Source organism: Panthera pardus, unplaced genomic scaffold (assembly GCF_024362965.1).
Source record: "Panthera pardus isolate Hobbes unplaced genomic scaffold, ASM2436296v1 HiC_scaffold_6, whole genome shotgun sequence".
In the NCBI taxonomy this organism is placed as follows: Eukaryota; Metazoa; Chordata; class Mammalia; order Carnivora; family Felidae; genus Panthera; species Panthera pardus.
Genome location: NW_026526991.1, coordinates 109540734 through 109559700, shown reverse-complemented (window position 1 = coordinate 109559700; position 18967 = coordinate 109540734). Strand labels below are relative to the sequence as shown.

General features: G+C 37.8%; 1 protein-coding gene across 4 annotated transcripts in view; it reads right to left on the bottom strand.

Annotated features, from left to right (window-relative positions):
- Positions 1-16697, bottom strand: part of CUL2 (cullin 2) — a 101910-nt gene extending 85213 nt beyond the window's left edge. Inside the window, exons 1-2 of one of the 4 annotated variants that reach the window (XM_019465113.2) lie at positions 16269-16445; positions 15696-15852 (exon numbers count right to left, since the gene is read on the bottom strand). The gene's annotated coding sequence lies outside the window, so the exon portion shown is untranslated. Of the gene's footprint in view, positions 1-15119; positions 15247-15695; positions 15853-16268; positions 16446-16514 lie in introns of those variants that run through there. The other 3 variants (XM_019465114.2, XM_019465115.2, XM_019465112.2) reach the window with 3 other exon arrangements.
- Positions 16698-18967: the final 2270 nt, after the last annotated feature.

Genomic DNA, 18967 nt, shown 5'->3' with positions numbered 1-18967 from the left:
TGAATTCGAGCCCCATGTCAGGCTCTGTGCTGACAGCTCAGAGCCTGGAGCCTGCTTTGGATTCTGTGTCTCCCTCTCTCTTTCCCTCTCTCTCAAAAATAAATGAACATTAAAAAAAATTTTTTTAATAAAAAAATAAAAACAATCTGTCCAGATAGACACAGAAGAATAAAGGGCTCCAGGAGTGTTATCCTCAAGAAAAGGAGAAGCAGGAACTAATAGACTATCTCAGGTGTCAAACAAACTTTTCTTGTAAAAAAAGTAGAAAGTAAATATTGTAGACTTTGAGAGCCATTAAGTCTCTGTTACAACTACTCAATTCTGCCACTGCAGCACAAAAGCAGCCACAGAAAACAAGTAAATGAATGAGCATGTTTGTACGCCAATAAAACTTTACTTATGAAAAACAGGGAGAGGGAAAGATTTGGCTGCTGGGCCATATTTAGCCTGGACCCTTCCCTCCACACCCTCTCATTGGGTGCTATGTTTGGACACAGAAAGAAGCTGGCAGCTCTGGTGGAGAATTTGGGGGCAATTTAGGTGCATTACATTAAAACGTAAACAAAGGATTAAGTAAAGACTTCCTAGTTAGGACACAAAAAGCCTGAATCATATCAACGATATAGTGTTGTAGGACACAATATCAGTGTATAAAAATCTGTTGCATTGGGACACCTGGTGGCTCAGTCAGTTGAGCAGTCAACTCTTGATTTCAGCTCGAGTCTTGATACCAGGGTCGTGAGATTGAGCCCCGCACTGTGCTCTGCACTGAGCGTGGAGCCTGATTAAGATTCTCTCTCTCCCTCTGTCCCTCTCTTCCCAGCTCATGTGCCCTCTTTAAAATTTAAAAAAAAAAAAAAAAAAAAAAGTTTTATTTCTATACACTAATAACTATCAGAAATAGAAATGAAGAAAACAATCCCATTTACAATTGCACCAAAAAAAAAAAAAAAAAAAATACTTCGGAGTAAATTTAATCAGAGGTGGAAGACCTGTACACTAAAAACCATAAGACACTGAAGGAAAAACTAAAGAAAACAAATGAAAAGATACTCCATGCTAAAGACACTCCATGTTAAAATGTCCATACTATCTAATGCAATCTACCAAGTCGATGCAATCCCTATCAAAATTCCAATGGCATTTTTTCCCCACAGAAATAGAAAAAACAATGCTAAGATTATTATGGAACAAAACAATAACACAAACTCACATATACAGAGAACAGACTGGTGGCTGCCAAACATGGGGAGTGAAGGGTGAGCAAAATGGGTGAAGGTGGTCAAAAGGTATAAACTTCCAGTATTAAAATAAACAAGTCCTGGGGATATGATGTACAACATGAAGACCACAGTTAATAATACCATGTTACATATCTGAAAGTTGTTAAGAGAGTAAATCTTAAAAGTTTTCACCACAAGAAAAAAATGTTTTATAACTATGTATGATAACTGATGTTAACTATCATCTGGCAACATATACAAATATTGAACCATTATGCTGTAAACCTGAAACTAATGTTATATGGCAATTATACCTCAACAGAAAAAAAAAATGAATGAAAAGAAAACGAAAAGCTGCAGCCTGGGAGAAAATATTTTAAGACATACCTGGCATAGGACAGATACACACACACATACACACACACACACATGCACGACTAGTATCCAGAACTCTCAAAGAAGTCTATGTAAAGAACTCTCAAACTCAATTAATAAGAACACATACAATCTAATTAACAAATAGCGAAAAGACCCAAAGAGTTCAGAAATACTGATGGCAAATGAGAACATAAAAGAAATTCAACATCATTAGTCATTAGAAAACTGCATATTAAAACCTCAACAAGATACCACTATACACCTATTGGAATGGGTCAAAAAACCTGACAGAATCAAATGCTGATGAGGATGTGGAGCAACAGAAACTCTCATTTGTGCAAGTGGAAATTTAACATGAAATAACCACTAGGCAGCTTCTCTTAAACATGTATCTTTTCATTTGACCTAGTAATCCCATTCCTATTAGAAATAAAGGTAGATATTTATAAAAAAACCTAAACACAAATTTTTAGAGCACTTTAATTCATAACTGCCCCAAACTGGAAACAACCCAAATGCCCATCAACTGGTGAAAGAAAAAACAAAATGTGGTACATCCACACTGTGGTATACTATTCAGCAAAAAAATGGAACAAATTACTGATATATGGATGAGAACAGATGATGGATTCTCAAAAGCATTAGCTAAGCCAAAGAAGAGATTCATTAGACTACCTATTGTAGGATTCACTTTACATGACATTCTGGGAAAGGCAAAAATAGAGAGACATACATCAGATCACTGATGTCAAAGGCTCAGTAAAGACTACAAAAGAGCAATAGGAAACTTTTGGGGTGATATTAACTATGATGGTAGTTACATGACCATACAAAATTATCAAAATTCAAAGAATTTTTTAGGGTAAATTTTTCTAGGTGTAAATTACACTTCCGTAAACTTGACCCCTCAAACTCAAGATGTCCATTCTTCTGCAATATTCCACATCTCAGTAAATGACATCCTCATTCACTGAATTGATCAAGCCAGAAATTTTATTAGTCATTCTTGATTTCTCTCTTACTGTTCTTTACAAATCAATCCAATCAATAAGTTATTCCAACTCTATCTTCTAACCACTCTTGAATTCATCTGCTTCTTCCCATTCCCACTGATAACACCTTAATCCAAATCACCACCTCTTACCTGGCTACTGCCATAGATTCCTAAGTGACCTGCCTATATCTTTTTCTGATGCCTTGGTACATGCCACATATCATGGCCAATGTAAGCTTTCTAAAATGCAAATCTTATCATTTCATACCCTCTGCTTAAAATTCTTCAAAGACTCTAACTTAAAGTCTTTAGTATGTATCAAATATTTTACTGTTTAACAAAAAATAAAACTCTGTGCTGTCTTAATTTGATACTCTAACATCCTTCCCAGAAAATTTGGTAAATATTTTACTAATATTCTGAAAACAAAAATTTTTTAATCAGTTACCAGTTCTAAGAGAATAGCTAGGCAACCTAAGATAAAGAGAATAAAGAAATAATCAGGAAAATCACATAGATAGGCTATCTAGATTTCTGACAGAACTGTTCTAAAATCTCAAATTTTAAGTTTTTCTCCTTACTACACATACTTCACTCCTCAGAACACTAAAAGGTGACCTGTCACTAGCCTTTCCTTTCTCCTGAGAATCTTAACTTTCCAGTAAGTTTTAGGTTTCTGAGGCTGAAAGAGAGCTCCAAAAGAACATGTTACTGCCCAAACTATGATGTGGTAACACAGCCTGACAAAATTCCTATCCCTAAAAATGTTTTAAAAACAAATTTACTGGGGCGCCTGGGTGGCTCAGTAGGTTAAGCGTCCGACTTCAGCTCCGATCATGATCTCACGGTCTGTGAGTTCGAGCCCCACGTCAGGCTCTGTGCTGACAGCTCAGAGCCTGGAGCCTGTTTCAGATTCTGTGTCTCCCTCTCTCTCTGCCCCTCCCCTGTCCACACTCTGTCTCTCTCTGTCTCAAAAATAAATAAACATTAAAAAAAAAAATTAAAAAAAAAATAAAATAAAAATAAAAACAAATTTACTAATAATAACAGAAATTTAAAAAAAGATATAACTGCCAAGATCAGATGGATTTTAATTTGAATCAATATTGTTCTTCACTTAGACATTTTTCATATAAAGATCTAATTTGGATAATTACATTTCAGCAGGTAAAGCAGTTAACAGAATCTCAAAACACTGAATTTTAAGTATAGAACTGAGGTTGGTACATAACTGGATAAATATTTTATTTGAAGTATAAACTATTTTAGTAAAATGTATAACCATGTTTAACATCTTGATGAAGGTGACTGTAGCTTAACTACTGATAAATGCTTTAGTGTGCCACATTTCAGCTGACTTCCAAAAGTAGGATTCATCAATAATGTAAATAGCTAAACACTTAATATTGTGGTTCTCTTTTTAGTAAAAAACAAAACTACCAAATGACTTTTTATTTCAGTATTGAAATACAGGCAAAAATTTGACTATTCCAAAAATTACCAGTAAGATATAATACTGGGGCCTAAATTAATTTCAGGTAAGTCAATATACCATATAATTTTTTTTCGGTAAGCTTTATGCTCAGTGTAGAACCCAATGTGGGGCTTGAACTCACAACGTATCAAGACATGAGTCCAGATCAAGAGTCAGATTCTTAACCAACTGAGGCACCCGGACGTTCCCATAATTTGTTTTTAAGTTTTTAATGTTTATTTTTGAGAGAGAGACAGAGAGAGACAGAGCAAGAATGGGGGAGGGGCAGAGAGATGGAGACACAGAACCCAAAGCAGGTTACAGGCTCTGAACTCTCAGCACAGAGCCCGATGAGGGGCTCGAACCCACTAACAGTGAGATCATGACCTGAGCTGAAGTCAAAAGCTTAACAGACTGAGACACCCTCGCGTCCCCATAATTAGTTTTTTAAATGACATTTAGCGGGCTTACAGCAGGTTATATTTGAATTAATGTAATTAGAATATAACTAATTATAATTAATATAAATTGAAAGAAAATACTTTAAAGCCTAATACAGAGCATTATTAACTTTGGAATATTTTCCATTTCCATAAGAAATGCTACCTCTACTACACACTGACTAAAAACACTACTGTTGTTTCATTTAAAAATAAGCTCCAGGATTCATCTAAACAATTTCTTCTTGCTCTATTCAAATGAGAGAGCCATTAGATAGAGCGAAGAGATATCTTTATTGTTTGGAGACATGCCGTACAATGCTTTTTGTTGCAATAAGATTTGATCCACAGAGCTCTAAGTACTCTACAACGGTCATTTCTGTATGTTCAAAAAAAAAAAAAAAAAGGAGGAGGAAGTGGGGGAAAAATAATAAAGAGAAATACAGTAGTCTCTCATCAATCTTGGTTGGCAAAATGTAGATTGCAGGAAGAAAACCCGTAAGTCTCAAATAAAAAAAAAAAAAAAAGGAGGAGGACAGTGGGGAGAAAGGGATTATGCTATAATAAATAAGTTATAGAAGGCAAGTGCTTCCAAACTAAATCCACCTGACCAGAATTAAAGACCCTTCTTTCCTCAATGAACTTGAAATTCTCCTGCAAGTCAGTATAGACTGTACTTTTTTTCAAGTTTTCACATCGCTCTTATCAGCATGAAGTTTAATGTCCTTTTTACTTGCTTTCTCACTTTTTTCTTTTCTTAATAATTTAGGCAAGGACTTTAAGACATCAACCAGCCTTAAAAGAAAAAACAAAAACATTCTCATATACCTATCTCAAATGAATTACAGAATGTGAATCTAACTCCCTCATGGGTAGGCAAGCTCAAACTGGCATGCATACTAGACAAAGCCATTACCTTTTCACAATAATTGCCTTTTCACAAATAATTGCAACATCCAGAGCACAATTTTTCCTAGGCCTGATCTCCTACCCATTGAAAAGGATTACCCTAATCACCCTGTCTTTACACTACCCAAAGACTTGCAGTATTTGTTATCCTATTCTTTTGAAAGATAAATCATATATATTTTAAAATATTGGACTTAAATTTTTTTCACAAATACAAGGATTAATAGTAATTTGCTTTAGCCAAGTTTTTTGTTTGTTATGGGTTACATGACTTTTATGGAGGAGGGGAATCACATTCTGAACAGTTACTACTGGTTTATTATTGGCTGTAATAAATTCAGAGTCCTTGCTTCACCTTCCAATTCTTACCAACTTTATTTATCACTATTTCTCAACTGGTCCTTTTTTCCAAACAAATTAATGTACTTGCAAGCTCCTGTATATTAATTCCCACTTAAGTTCTAGCACAGCTATAGAAGACACAGACATGGGAGAATAAGAAAAAAGTGATACAGGGGCGCTTGGGTGTCTCAGTCAGTTGAGCATCCACCTCTTAATTTTGGCTTAGGTCATGATCTCACAGTTCATGAGATGGGCTATAAGCGCAGAGTCTGCTTGGGAGTCTCTCTCCTCTCTCTCTGCCCCTCCCCCCTCGAAAATAAATAAACTTAAAACAAAAAAAGAAAGAAAAGGTGATACAGCTATGGCAGATACACATCAGCTTTGCTGACCACCACCTCCTGTTTAAAATCCCCAACACAGCTTGAACAACACAACCTCTTACCATCCCATTCTTTCACTTAAGTGTCCCTTAAGGTAAAGAATAAAGACAATCCAACATAGCAAGTTGTAAAAATAAATGACACCATAATGACACCAATTTTCCCATAGGAGGGACACTAAGCAGGATGTACTTTGCCCATTCTTTACCACCATCGTAACACCTAACTACAGGGTTGTTAATAACAATAATAATAGCAAACCTTTATTGACTGCATATGTTCCAGAAACGATGCTGTATACATTTTATACATTATCTAATTCCTCAGAATAACCCAAAATGGCTATTATTAGAAACTACAGTTGGCTCGGAGCAAGTGGATGGATGATAGTTAAGCCTTCTACAAGAAGGCAAGTAGCACCTAAAAAGTCAAATGTCTCAGAGTGGTGGAGGAAGTTTCTGCTAGATGTCAAAACATAAGAAAGAGGGGCTCCTGGGTGGCTCAGTTGGTAGAGCATATGATCTTGATCTCAGGGTTGACTCTTGTGGGTTGAGCCCCACACTGAGAGTAGAGTTTACTTTAAAAAACAAACAAAACATGAGAAAGAAAGAAGGAAAGGAAGGAAGGAAAATACTAGACTCAAAAATGAAAGGGTGTGGGGGTGCCTGGGTGGCTCAGTCAGTTAAGCAGCCGATTTTTTATTTTGGCTCAGGTCATGATCTCATGGTTCGTGAGATCGAGTCCCATGTCAGAGCCTGCTTGAGACATTGTCACTGTTTCTCTCCCTCTCTGAAAAATAAACAAACATCTAAAAAAAAAAATTAAAGGGTGTCAATCAAGAAACTATTCTGTCAATGGCAATGTGATCCTAGACTAGTTACTATTTCATTTTTTCCATCTGCACAACATAAAAACAGTATAGGGGCACTTGGGTGGCTGAGTCGATTAAGCATCTGACTTTGGCTCAGGTCATGCTCTTGTGGTTCATGAGTCCGAGACCCGCATCAGGCTCTGTGCTAACAGCTCAGAGCCTGAAGCCTGCTTCAGATTCTGCATCTCCCTGGTTCTCTGCCTCTCCCCCACTAATATTCTCTCTCTCTCTCTCTCTCTCTCTCTCTCTCTCTCAAAAATAAACATTAAAAATCTTTTTAAATAACATAAAAACAGTATAACAAGGCAATATTTATAAATACATTTCAAGTTTGCTGGACAATGCTAAGTTCAGGTAGTATTATTTTCTACTCTTTTCTGTAATTTAAATTTTCCATCCATGCTTTTGAATCTAATGAAGACCAAAACTGTATCACTGCTGAGATCTTTATGCCTTTACTCTTTCTCATACTTTATTCCCAAACTATCAATTAAAGACTTTCTTTCATTCTACTTTTCTCATAAGCAGTTCATTTTAATGTTTATGGGTTTCAGATAGGAAAAAATACAATTCCTTTCATCATAATGCCAATTTCCATAATCCTCAATTATCTTCTTCATAACTGCTTTTTTTAGCCCTCTAAACTTTAACTTCCAAGCTCTAGTCAAAGTTTGGAGATCTCTAAGTGCCAACATAAAGCCATCTACAGAAAATCCGTACAAAATACTCTGTCCTTACTTACATTATATGCAAAACTTAACTCAAGATGGAAGAAAAACAGGGGCGCCTGGGTGGTTCAGTCAGTTAAGCATCTGACTTCAGCTGAGGTCATGGTCTCCAGGTCCGTGAGTTCAAGCCCTGTGTCAGGCTCTGTGCTGACAGCTCAGAGCCTGGAACCTGCTTCAGATTCTGTGTCTCCCTCTCTCTCTGCCCTTCCCCCATTCATGCTCTGTCTCTCTCTCTCCCTCAAAAATAAATAAAAGCATTAAAAAAAATTTTTTTAAAGATGAAAGACATATACTTAAAAGATGAATATAAATATATAAAATATAAAAGATATAATATATAATAAATATAATATATATAAATTAATATTTAATATTTAAAATATAAAATAAAATATAAAAATATAAAAACAAAAAACTCAGGGGTAGGGGCACCTGGGTGGCTCAGTCAGTTAAGCATCCAACTTTGGCTCAGGTCATGATCTCATGGTCCATGGGTTCAAGCCCCACATCGGGCTCTGTGCTGACAGCTCGGAGCCTGGAGCCTGCTTCGGATTCTGTGTCTCCCTCTCTCTCTGCCCCTACCCCGCTCATGCTCTGTTTCTCTCTCTCTCAAAAATAAAAAAACATTTAAAAATTTTATTTTTAAAAAATCCATACTTAACGAAAACAAAAACTCAGGAGTGCCTGGGTGGCTCAGTCAGTTAAGTGTCAGATTCCTGATTTGGGCTCAGGTCATGACCTCACGGTCACATACAAGCCTTGTGTCAGGCACCGAGCATGGAGCCTGCCTAAGATTCTCTCTCCTTCTGCCTCTCTCTTGCTCACTACCTCTCTCAAAAAACAAAAACACACAAAAAAATAAAAACTCATAGAAGAACACACAGGGGAAAAGCTTTGTGACACTGGATTTAGCAATGATTTCTTGTATATGATGCCAAAAACACAAACAAAAGAAAACATAGATAAACTGGTCTTCATCAAAATTTAACTTTATGCACCAGAGGACACTATCAAGAGAGTGAAAAGAATCCACAAAATGAGAAAAAATATCTACATCTTATATGTCTGATAAGAGATTAACATCCAGAGTATATAAAAGAACACCTTAACAACAATAAATTTTTAAATGGGCACAGAACCTGGATATTTCTCCAAACATACACAAATGCCCAACAAGCACATGAAAAGATGTTCAACATTCACAAGTCACTAGGGAAATGTAAATCCAAAGTACAGTAAGATACCATTTCACATGATGTCTATTATCACAACAAGCAAACAAGCCAAAAATGAAAAATAACTAATGTTGGAAAGGATGTGGAGAAATTGGAATCCTTGTGCAATGCTGGTAGGAATGTAAAATGGTGCAGCCACCATGGAAAACATTTCAACAGGTCCTCAAAAACCTAAATACAGAATTACCATACAAGAGCATCAACTGCTCTTCCAGGTACACATCCAAAGGAACTGAATAGTAGGCAATGGAAAAGATACTCGTGTTATAACATTTACTGCAGCATTATTCGCAATAGCCAAATGGTGGACAGAACTCAAGTGCCCATTAACAGAAGAATAGATAAGTAATTGCAATACACATGAAAGAAGTATTATTCATTCGTTAAAAAGGAGTAAATTCTGATACATGTTACAACATGGATGAACCCCCAAACAGTATGTCAAGTCAGATAAGCCAGATGCAAAAGAATAAATACTGTATGATCCTCCTCTCATAAGGTACCAAAAGAGGCACATTCATAAGACAAAAAGTAGACTAGAGGTTACCAGGTGCTGGCAGGGGAGGGAATGGGGAGCTATTGCTCAATGGTTGCAGTTTCTATTTGGGATAATGAAAAAGTTTTGGAAATACATAGTGGTGATGGTTGTGAAGACATTGTGAGTACAATTACTGTTAGCGAACTAACTACACACTAAAAATGGTTAAAATGGGAAATTTTGGTACGTGTGTTTTACCACAATAAAAAAAAATACAAAAGCAGGTACTGTCCTTTTCATTTATTTGTTTTGAGAGCCAGAGGGAAAGAGCATGCATGTGAGCAAGGGATGGGTGGAGAGAGAGAGAGAGAGAGAGAATCCCAAGCAGGCCCTGTGCTATCAGTGTACAGCACGACGTGGGGCTTGATCCCACAAACCACGATCATGACCTGAGCCAAAATCAAGAGTTGGACATTAACCAACTGAGCCACCCAGGTGCCCCCCTAAAAAAGATGCTGTCCTTATAAATGCTTAAAATCCAGATCATATGGACAACAAAGTTCTGATGCAAAAGAGAGTATCTGAATCTCAGTGCAAAGTGATCTCCAAAAAATTTTAAATATAATCAAGACAATATTTAGAAGTTCTAATACTTGGAATACTTCTAATATTTAGAAGACAAAATGTCATTATTTTTGGTTCATATAGACTTCTACCAAATAAAAGAAATACTCTGACAGATAGTTTAACATGTTTCTTAAGGCTCAGGACTATTTGTGGATCTTTTTCTTGTCACATTCATTATTTTGGTAACTTCATACTACTTATGTGATTATTAGGACTGTAAGAAAAGTATGCTCTATTTCTCAATGTCAGAAAATAGTTATAAAAAAGGGGGATGGCTAACATAAACTCTACAGTGTCTAACTGGAATCAGTTATCAGTATGAACTCATGGTTTTTAATACAACATACATACACACATACAAATAAAAAGGTACAGAAATAAACATGGATGTTTGTGCACACATGGATTAATGTGTATACATAAATATATTTCTAGCTCTGCTGGGAGGGCCTAGGAGCAATGACACCTCAGCAGTAATAAGCACACATAGCATCCAGATCTTGGTTTCTAAGTATCATTCTCCAGTAGAAGGAACCAGAGCTCCTTGGAGAAGTGACTGATTCTAAGGCTGCAGCAGAGAAATATAAGATGAACCTGGAAAATTTTTGGTGCCAGAAAAGTAGAGCTTTCTTAAAAAAAAGAGAATGGAAGTATGTCGAAAAGACAAAGAGCCAACCTGAAGGCCACAGCTGGAACAATCTGAGCAACAAAATAATGACAGCATTAGATTATAAACCACAGAATAAAATAAGTATCTATGACTTAGTACAGATATAAACAAATTACTAAATAAAGAGAAGGGGCAGTTCTTCTTTACAGAAGAATTCCAATTAATAAATGTAGAAGGGGGACACATAGAAGGCTCAATTGGTTGAGCATCTAACTCTTTTGATTTCGGCTCAGGTCATGATCCCAGGGTCATAGGATTGAGCCCCATGTCGGGCTCCATGCTGAGCATGGAAACTGTTTAAGGTTCTCTCTCTGTGTCCCTCTACCCCTCTCCCTACTTGTGCACTCTCTCCCACTCTCTAAAATTAAAAAAGAAGGAGGGGGGATCAAGCTGGAAACAAAAATTTAAAAATAAATGTAGAAGGGAAAACAAAATTTTAAAATAAATTTTGTTTTTTTGAAAACAAAAATTTAAAAATAAATAAATACAGAAGGCAAACAAAGAAATATAGAAAGAAATGAGAAAAATAAAATCACCATCAGGCAAACACCAATATGATAATTGCTTCAGGAAAGATCTACCAAGAATACTGAAATGACTGAGCAAAAGTTTGAGAAGAACAAGGATATCTGCACGTTTTCAAAGACTCTCCCAAAGATATCTTATAATTACAAAAGGAAAAATAGTGACTCTACAAGGAGAGAAATATGACAGACACGACTTCAACCATATAAGAATTAACATCACCTCAAATAGGATATACTGACATCCTGTACTCTGTGATGTGCAGGACTCAACATTACTTCTGTAGTATCTTTGCCAAACACGCATAACTTCAATAAATCAAGGAAATATCAGACAAACGCAAACTGAGAGACATTCTACAAGATAAATGGCCACACTCATCACAAGTGTGAAAGTCATGAAAGATGAGAAAAGATCATATCATATGAGACTAGGGAAACACAACAACTAAATGCAATGTATGATTCTGAATTGAATTATGAAACAGAAAAATGATACTATTGGAAAAACTAGTGAAATTCAAATAGGGTCTGTAGTTAGTAGTATTGTACCAATGTTGATTTCCTGGCTTTAATCACTGTGCTCTAGTTGCATAAGTTATTAACATTAGGGAAAGCTGGATAAAGGGCACCTGGGTGAAGGGTATATGTTTCAAAATTTAACAAAAAAAATTTTTTTAAGTATTCTATGCATGTTCTCAACTGAATTAAAACAAAGTTGAGAAATTCAAGAAGTATTTACACAGCATAAATCCAACATTTCATTATTAGAAAAGCAACCTACATTGAAACAAGACTTAAGGTATTAATAGATACTTATTATGTATTTACAGATGCCAGAGATGTTGCCTTCAAGAAACTTACAGCTGGTAAGAGAAACAATAATAACTGTCGACCTCAATAATCAAAAAACTCTGACACAGACACAATCAGGTTATAATCCCATGATTAAATAACAATTAGTCACATCATTCATAAAGTATATAAATGAAAATCATTTAGATAACTAAAACCTTGAAATAGGACATTAACACCTACACATTTACAGAATTTAAGTTAGCTTAACACACTCACTACATATATTTCACATGGTAGTCTTATACCTAGTAATTAGTGTCTAATACTTTAAAAAGGACCATTAAATATTTTCCATCAAAGATTATATTTCTCCAATGCAGAAATAAGTTGGCTTACTTTTATCTCTAGCAAAAAGAATACAAGAGAATAGCAAAAATAACCACAAAAATAGAACTGAACTAAGTTTTTAAATCAAGAAAAATCGCAGAAAAAAAAAACCAGGTAAATTTAAAATTTATATAGCAAGTAGCTAAAGACAGCTAACAGGAATTCAAAATGTCAACCAATATATAAAGTGTTATACATTCAATAAAAAATATTCCATCTCCCCAACTCCACATAAGTCAATCAACAGAGTTCAATCATACCACAAAAGGTGTAGCAGATGCAATATCATGATCTTAACACTACTCATTGTCTCAAAACTTTTAAGAATCAAAAGAACTGCAGTGTTCTCCAATAAGCCTTCCTAAACAAAAAGTAACAGAATGACTCTACATATTCTTTTTTTTTTAAATTTTTTTTAACGTTTATTTATTTTTGAGACAGAGAGACAGAGCATGAATGGGGAAGAGGCAGAGAGAGAGAGAGAGAGAGACACAGAATTTGAAGCAGGCTCCAGGCTCTGAGCTGTCAGCACAGAGCCCGACGCGGGGCTCGAACTCACAGACCGTGAGATCATGACCTGAGCCGAAGTCGGATGCTTAACCGACTGAGCCACCCAGGCGCCCCAACTCTACATATTCTTAAAGATAGTAATACAAGGTTTACACTAACATCTGCAATGTAATAGAAACATTACTACTAAGATTCAAACCCAGCAAAGAGCCAGATTGCTCTGAACAGATATTGTGATTAACTGATTACTGAGAGAGGATTCACTCATACATCTTAAATATCAGTAACTTGTTATAACCTCCTAACATTCCAAATCTGTCTCTTTTTCCTAGACTTAACAATAGCCAGTCAAAAGTCTTCACAATATTAAGATTCCAGGGCTGATCCTGTCATTAATTTACTTGAATTTAATTGACAGTATATACAGGAAAACACTGCTCCCAATCACAGATATTTTCCAGCCAATAAAGAGAACAGGAAGATAAAGTGAACACAAAAGAAACAGAGCAAACTTTTATAAAAAGTCTCACAAAAAGTAACAGCTCTTTAAACAACTCCACATCTGTAGGTCCAAAACTCAGAGAGCAGGGACCAACTTACAAAATGTTGCAGTATTCCGGAGCCTTCTAAAATTCTTTCTACATTTTTTCCTTAGGTGGTCTCATCCTGTTTCATTAACTTTTAAATACTATTTAATACTCTAAAAAATACATGGTGTCAAAGCAAGTGAAGTATGCTACCATTTTGGCAAAGTGGGGAGAGGGATATATACATATTTGTCTGTATGTTCATAAAATATATCTTTGGAAAGATATGTACGAAAACACAAACCCTGTTTGGCCCCAAAAAAACTGGGTGATGATGGGAGACAAGAAATAGGGAAAAATTTCTCTAAACCCCACCAAACATTTTCTGAATCATATGAATGTAGTTTCTTTTCAAAACATAAACAAACCAACCAGTAAGTGCTGATGACTCCCCATCTCTTTCTCTCCCCACTAGAATTGAAGTCCTGTGAAGACAGAGATTTTTGTCTATTTTTGCACTACTATATCCCCACTGCCAGGACCATAGCTGGTGCCTGAAAAACATTTGTTGAATGAATGACTTCTTAACCTCTCCACTAAATTCCAGATATGTATCTCCAAATCTGGATATACAGATGTTCTCACCTTCACTTGAACATCTAACAGGTCTTACTTAACATGTCCAATCCAACTTTATCCATATGTTTCCCTCACCACCTTCTCATCTCAATACATGGCATCACCAGCCTCCAGCTGAAGCCCAAAACCCAGGAGTCACTGCTGATCCAAGCAACTACACTCTCATGCAAGCCACAAGTTCAATCAATACATTTAGCTCCAAAATATACCTCAAAAATCTTTTGTAACTTGTCTCTAACACGCCAGTCACTATTCTATTCAAATCTACCACAGCCTTCTCTCGGTCTCTCTGCTTCTCTTCTCCTTTTATTCAATCTCCTCCTCCAGTCATGTTGCAAATCACTTCCATCTCGACAAAAATTCCAACAGCTTTTCAATGTACTTTAAGAATAAAGGCCAAACTCCTTTGGACAATAAGACCTCACAAGATCTGGCCCCTGGCTATGACCTAACCTCTTATTCCCCACTACGGTCCACCTTCACTGAGCTTCTTTCAGTTTGCTGACCCCAAGCTTGATATCATCTCTGAGAATTACCACGTGCTGTTCCCTCAGATAGGAATACTCTCCCCTCAGACTTCCAAAGGCTAAATCCTTCTGACTTTTCAGTTATCAGGTCAAAGGTCCCCTAAGACCGGTTTTTTTCCTGACCACAGCATCTCAGTCTTCTCTTAATACCACAACTCCCTATTTCCTTCATAGTACTTAATGATTCTCTGAAATTATTTTTATTCCTTATGTATTATGTCTCTCTCTCCCACACCAGAATCGAAGCTCCAGGAGGGCAGAAACTCCACTTCTTGCTTACTGCTCTATCCCCTAATGCCTGTGATAATGCTTGACATACAAACGAAATACTTAATATTAAAGTGAAAAGGCAAAACCAGCTCTAAAGAAGGTCCACAACATTTAATTTAATGACAAGACTGTTGAGGATTAAAGACATGGATAAACCATCTTAATAGTCATAAAACACTGAAAATCACCAGAGGATGGAGCCTGAAGTAAGATTATTTCAGATGCATCTGAACATTCAAATACATAGAAAAGGTATTTTTCACACACTATGTGCATGCACACTGCAGAAATGTTCCCCCAAGTTATAAACAGCATCTGAAAAGAAAAAAAGGATAACTCAAAACACTGTACATCTGTTATTTCATCTGGGACTCTTTTGGAAGGGCCTTCCAAACACTGTATTTGGGCAAAAGAGGCAAAGGATAACCAATTTGTTCATTTGTCTGTCTTAGAAAGGAATGTGAGATTCTAAAGGGTAGGGTATTGCCCTTTCAATGTTTTTAAATTTCTATTAGGTAGTCAGTAGTCAATCAGAACAAACTGATTATTTCTCATATTTTACTTTGTACATTTGGAACAGACCTAATTCAAAGATTTTTATACTGTCAAGTCAAAACACCTACAGTGAATGTTAATAGTTTATATCTTATCTCCAAAACTTAAACTTCTACGGTATTGCCCATCAACTGGTAATAGTAATATCCGAGGGAAAGGAGATGATTTAACAATAATAACAGTCTGCAATTCAGAGATATTTTATTTACATGAACGTATCTGTGGGGTTGTAGGTAATAGTCCAGACTCCCTAGTGTGTAAATGCTCTGAGGAGTCTAAGAATCTTATTTCACCAGACCCTAACTGTAGAGACAGGTCTGGCGTGCACATAGGATACTCCTCCCCACAGCTATCAATCTTCGCTGTCTGCGGAAACAAAAGTGAAAATACTCGTGGTAAGGATATAAGAGACTGATGCCCCCCCACACACCCCCAAACACAGAGTTGTGTATCCGTGTGAGCTCGTAAACAAGCAGAAGAGTACACGCACTCTCACCTTCCCTCCTTCGGAAGAAAATGGGGCCGAGGGAGGGGCGGCCAAGGCCGGGTAGGGGAGGCCCGGGATCCAGTCCAGGGGGTGGCCGGGCTTAGGGGTCAGCGCTCCGGGGAGCCGGGGTCCCTTATAGGACACCATCTTCCCTAGCCGCCCCCCTTTCATCCCTTTCCCCTCCCCCCTCCCCGCCCCCAACTCCTTTCCTCCGCCCCATCCCCGCCACCCATTAACCGGGAAGCGAAGTTTCCCGGCGCCTGCAGCCCGGCTCCCCGACCCTCAGCGGGGTTACCTTCTGCAGAAGCGGGACAAGGGACAGGGGACAAGGGGAGGGGGAGACAGCCCGAAGGAGTGAAGGACGAAGCCCCGGGCGAGGAAGGTGGGCGGCGGCGGCGGCGGCTGTCAGCTCGCGTTCCCCTGCTCACAGCGCTGCCATTACTGTGCGCCGAGGCCGCCTCCCCGGCCGGCCGCCGCCACCGGCCCAGGAGACACGGGGGGTGGGAGCGAAGCCCGGGGAGACCGCGCGCCGGACGCTCACCTGCCACGGCGCGCAAACACAGCAAAGCTCAAGGCCGCCGCCGCTCCAGGACGGGACAGGGGCGGCGGGGAGAGGGGAAAAGGGAGTAGGAGGGGCTGGTTACGGGATCCGTAAAACAACCGTCCTCCTGATCGCCCGGTTTTTCCCCCCGACACACACGCTTCGATCTCCTTCTTTCGCTACCTCCAATACCCCCCTCAGAAAGCAATGGTAGAGTCCGCGTTACGGCAAGCGCAGAGAGCCTGGTTTAGTTCAATTGCGAAAGGCCACGGAAATCGGCAAAGTGACTCCTTGCGGTACTCCCTGCGAATGAGGCAGTCGTAGTTGGCTGAGCACAAGAGACTCGACCCACCAAGTTTTGGGACTACTAGTCACAATACTACTAGTCAGGTATTTTCAACAGAAGTATTTTCCAGACCTATGTGAATATTCTGATACCCCCACAATGGGGGATCTTTTCAAATGATCAAAAATGTATTAGCAAAACTACCTTCCCTTCTGACATACTCCTTTAGCAGGTTTTGTCTATAGCCAAATTCTAAAACCTTTTCCCTTCCAACGCTCTTTCTTAAAACTATCTGTGCCAATCCTTTAAGGCCCATTAAAAAATCCTGTTTGCTTCCTTGTCCAGGATATCAATTCTCTGCTATTCTCATAGAAACCCATCTTTTGCTGGTAAAATAATTGGCAGTTTGATTTGTGAGGTAAACAGAGTTTGAAGACTTTCCTGATGAGACTTTGGTGCTGTTAATAAATGTGACTTTTTGATATTGTGAGATGAGATATGTCAACGTATGAAAGATCTACATGACACAGTGAGCCAATATTTTCCAAATGTCCGATGCAGGACATCACAAAATCATGCATAGGTAAAGGATACATTCAAAGTTCCAGGTAGACCAATGGAGATAGTTAAATATATGTATGAGTGTGTTTGTGTGTACACATACATGAAAACAAGGTACAAAAGATTCCTTGATATGATTTCAGATTCTTCATTGCAAATAACCTCTAAGAAATTACCACTTGTCAACGTTTCTGTAGCATCAGAGAAGAATATTCACACTTAACTGAAAAGACTATTAAATTCTCCTCCTAGAGCCTTCTATTTTCTTCATATACTTGAATCATAGAGAACACTTTTATTAAGCCAGATATTAAAGAGATATGCGGGGGCGCCTGGGTGGCTCAGTCAGTTAAGCGTCCAACTTCGGCTCAGGTCATGATTTCATGGTTCATGGGTTTGAGCCCTTTGTCAGGCTCTGTGCTGACAGCTCAGAGCCTGGAGCCTGCTTCAGATTCTGTGTCTCCCTCTCTCTCTGCCCCTCCCCTCCCCTTCTCTCTCTCTCTCTCTCAAAAATAAACATTACAATTGTTTTTTTTTAATTTTTTTAACGTTTTTATTTATTTTTGAGACAGAGAGAGACAGAGCATGAACGGGGGAGGGGCAGAGAGAAAGAGGGAGACACAGAATCTGAAACAGGCTCCAGGCTCTGAGCTGTCAGCACAGAGCCGGACGCAGGGCTTGAACTCAGGAACCGCCAGATCATGACCTGAGCCGAAGTCGGACGCTTAAACGACTGAGCCACCCAGGCGCCCCACAATTGTTTTTAATAAAATAAAAAAATAAAGAGATATGCAAAAATGTAAAACCATGCCATTCTTATAATTTTTATTTTGGAAAATATAGTTATTATTCATAAAAATATGTGATGTATGTTGAAATGTGTAGGCATTTATTACTTTTTAATAATTAGGGTTTTTAAATTTCCCTTGTTAATTCTAACATAGTAACTATTGCTGGATATAAACCACATAAACATAAGCTCTTTGAGATCCTCAATAATTTTTAAGAGTGTGAAGAGATGCAGAGACCAAAAAGTTGAGAACCAGTGCCCTAAGTTCTGAACTGCCCCTGCTCTTGCCACTTTCCTTTTAAACCCTAGGTGGAAGTGAATTAGCATGAAGGGTGACAGACATGAGTCACTATCATTGTAACACCCCCTATTTCTAAATTCCAGAAACCTCTTATCCCTTCATAGCTTATCCAACCTATATAATAGGGAAATTACGTTTTGAAAAAAATTATAGCATCCAAGCCTTTTAATATTAAATTGAGATTAGTTCTTCATTCCAGAAAAAAAGATATTGTTTCTGGCCAACACTTCAACCCACTACTTCAAGCAATGTTGGTCTTTACCCTCAAACCTAACCTCAAACCTTAGTTCATCTATGAATCCTTTCTTTGTTTTAATTTTTAGAAGAAATTACATATATTACTTAAAGAATGTGTTTTCAGGGCACCTGTACGGGTCAGTCACTTGAGCATCTGACTCTTGATTTCAGCTCAGGTCATGACCCCTGGGCTGTGGGACGAAGCTAAGGGTGGAGCTTGCTTAAGATTCTCTCTCCCCCGCTCACACTCTCTCTGAATAAATAAATACTTAAATTAA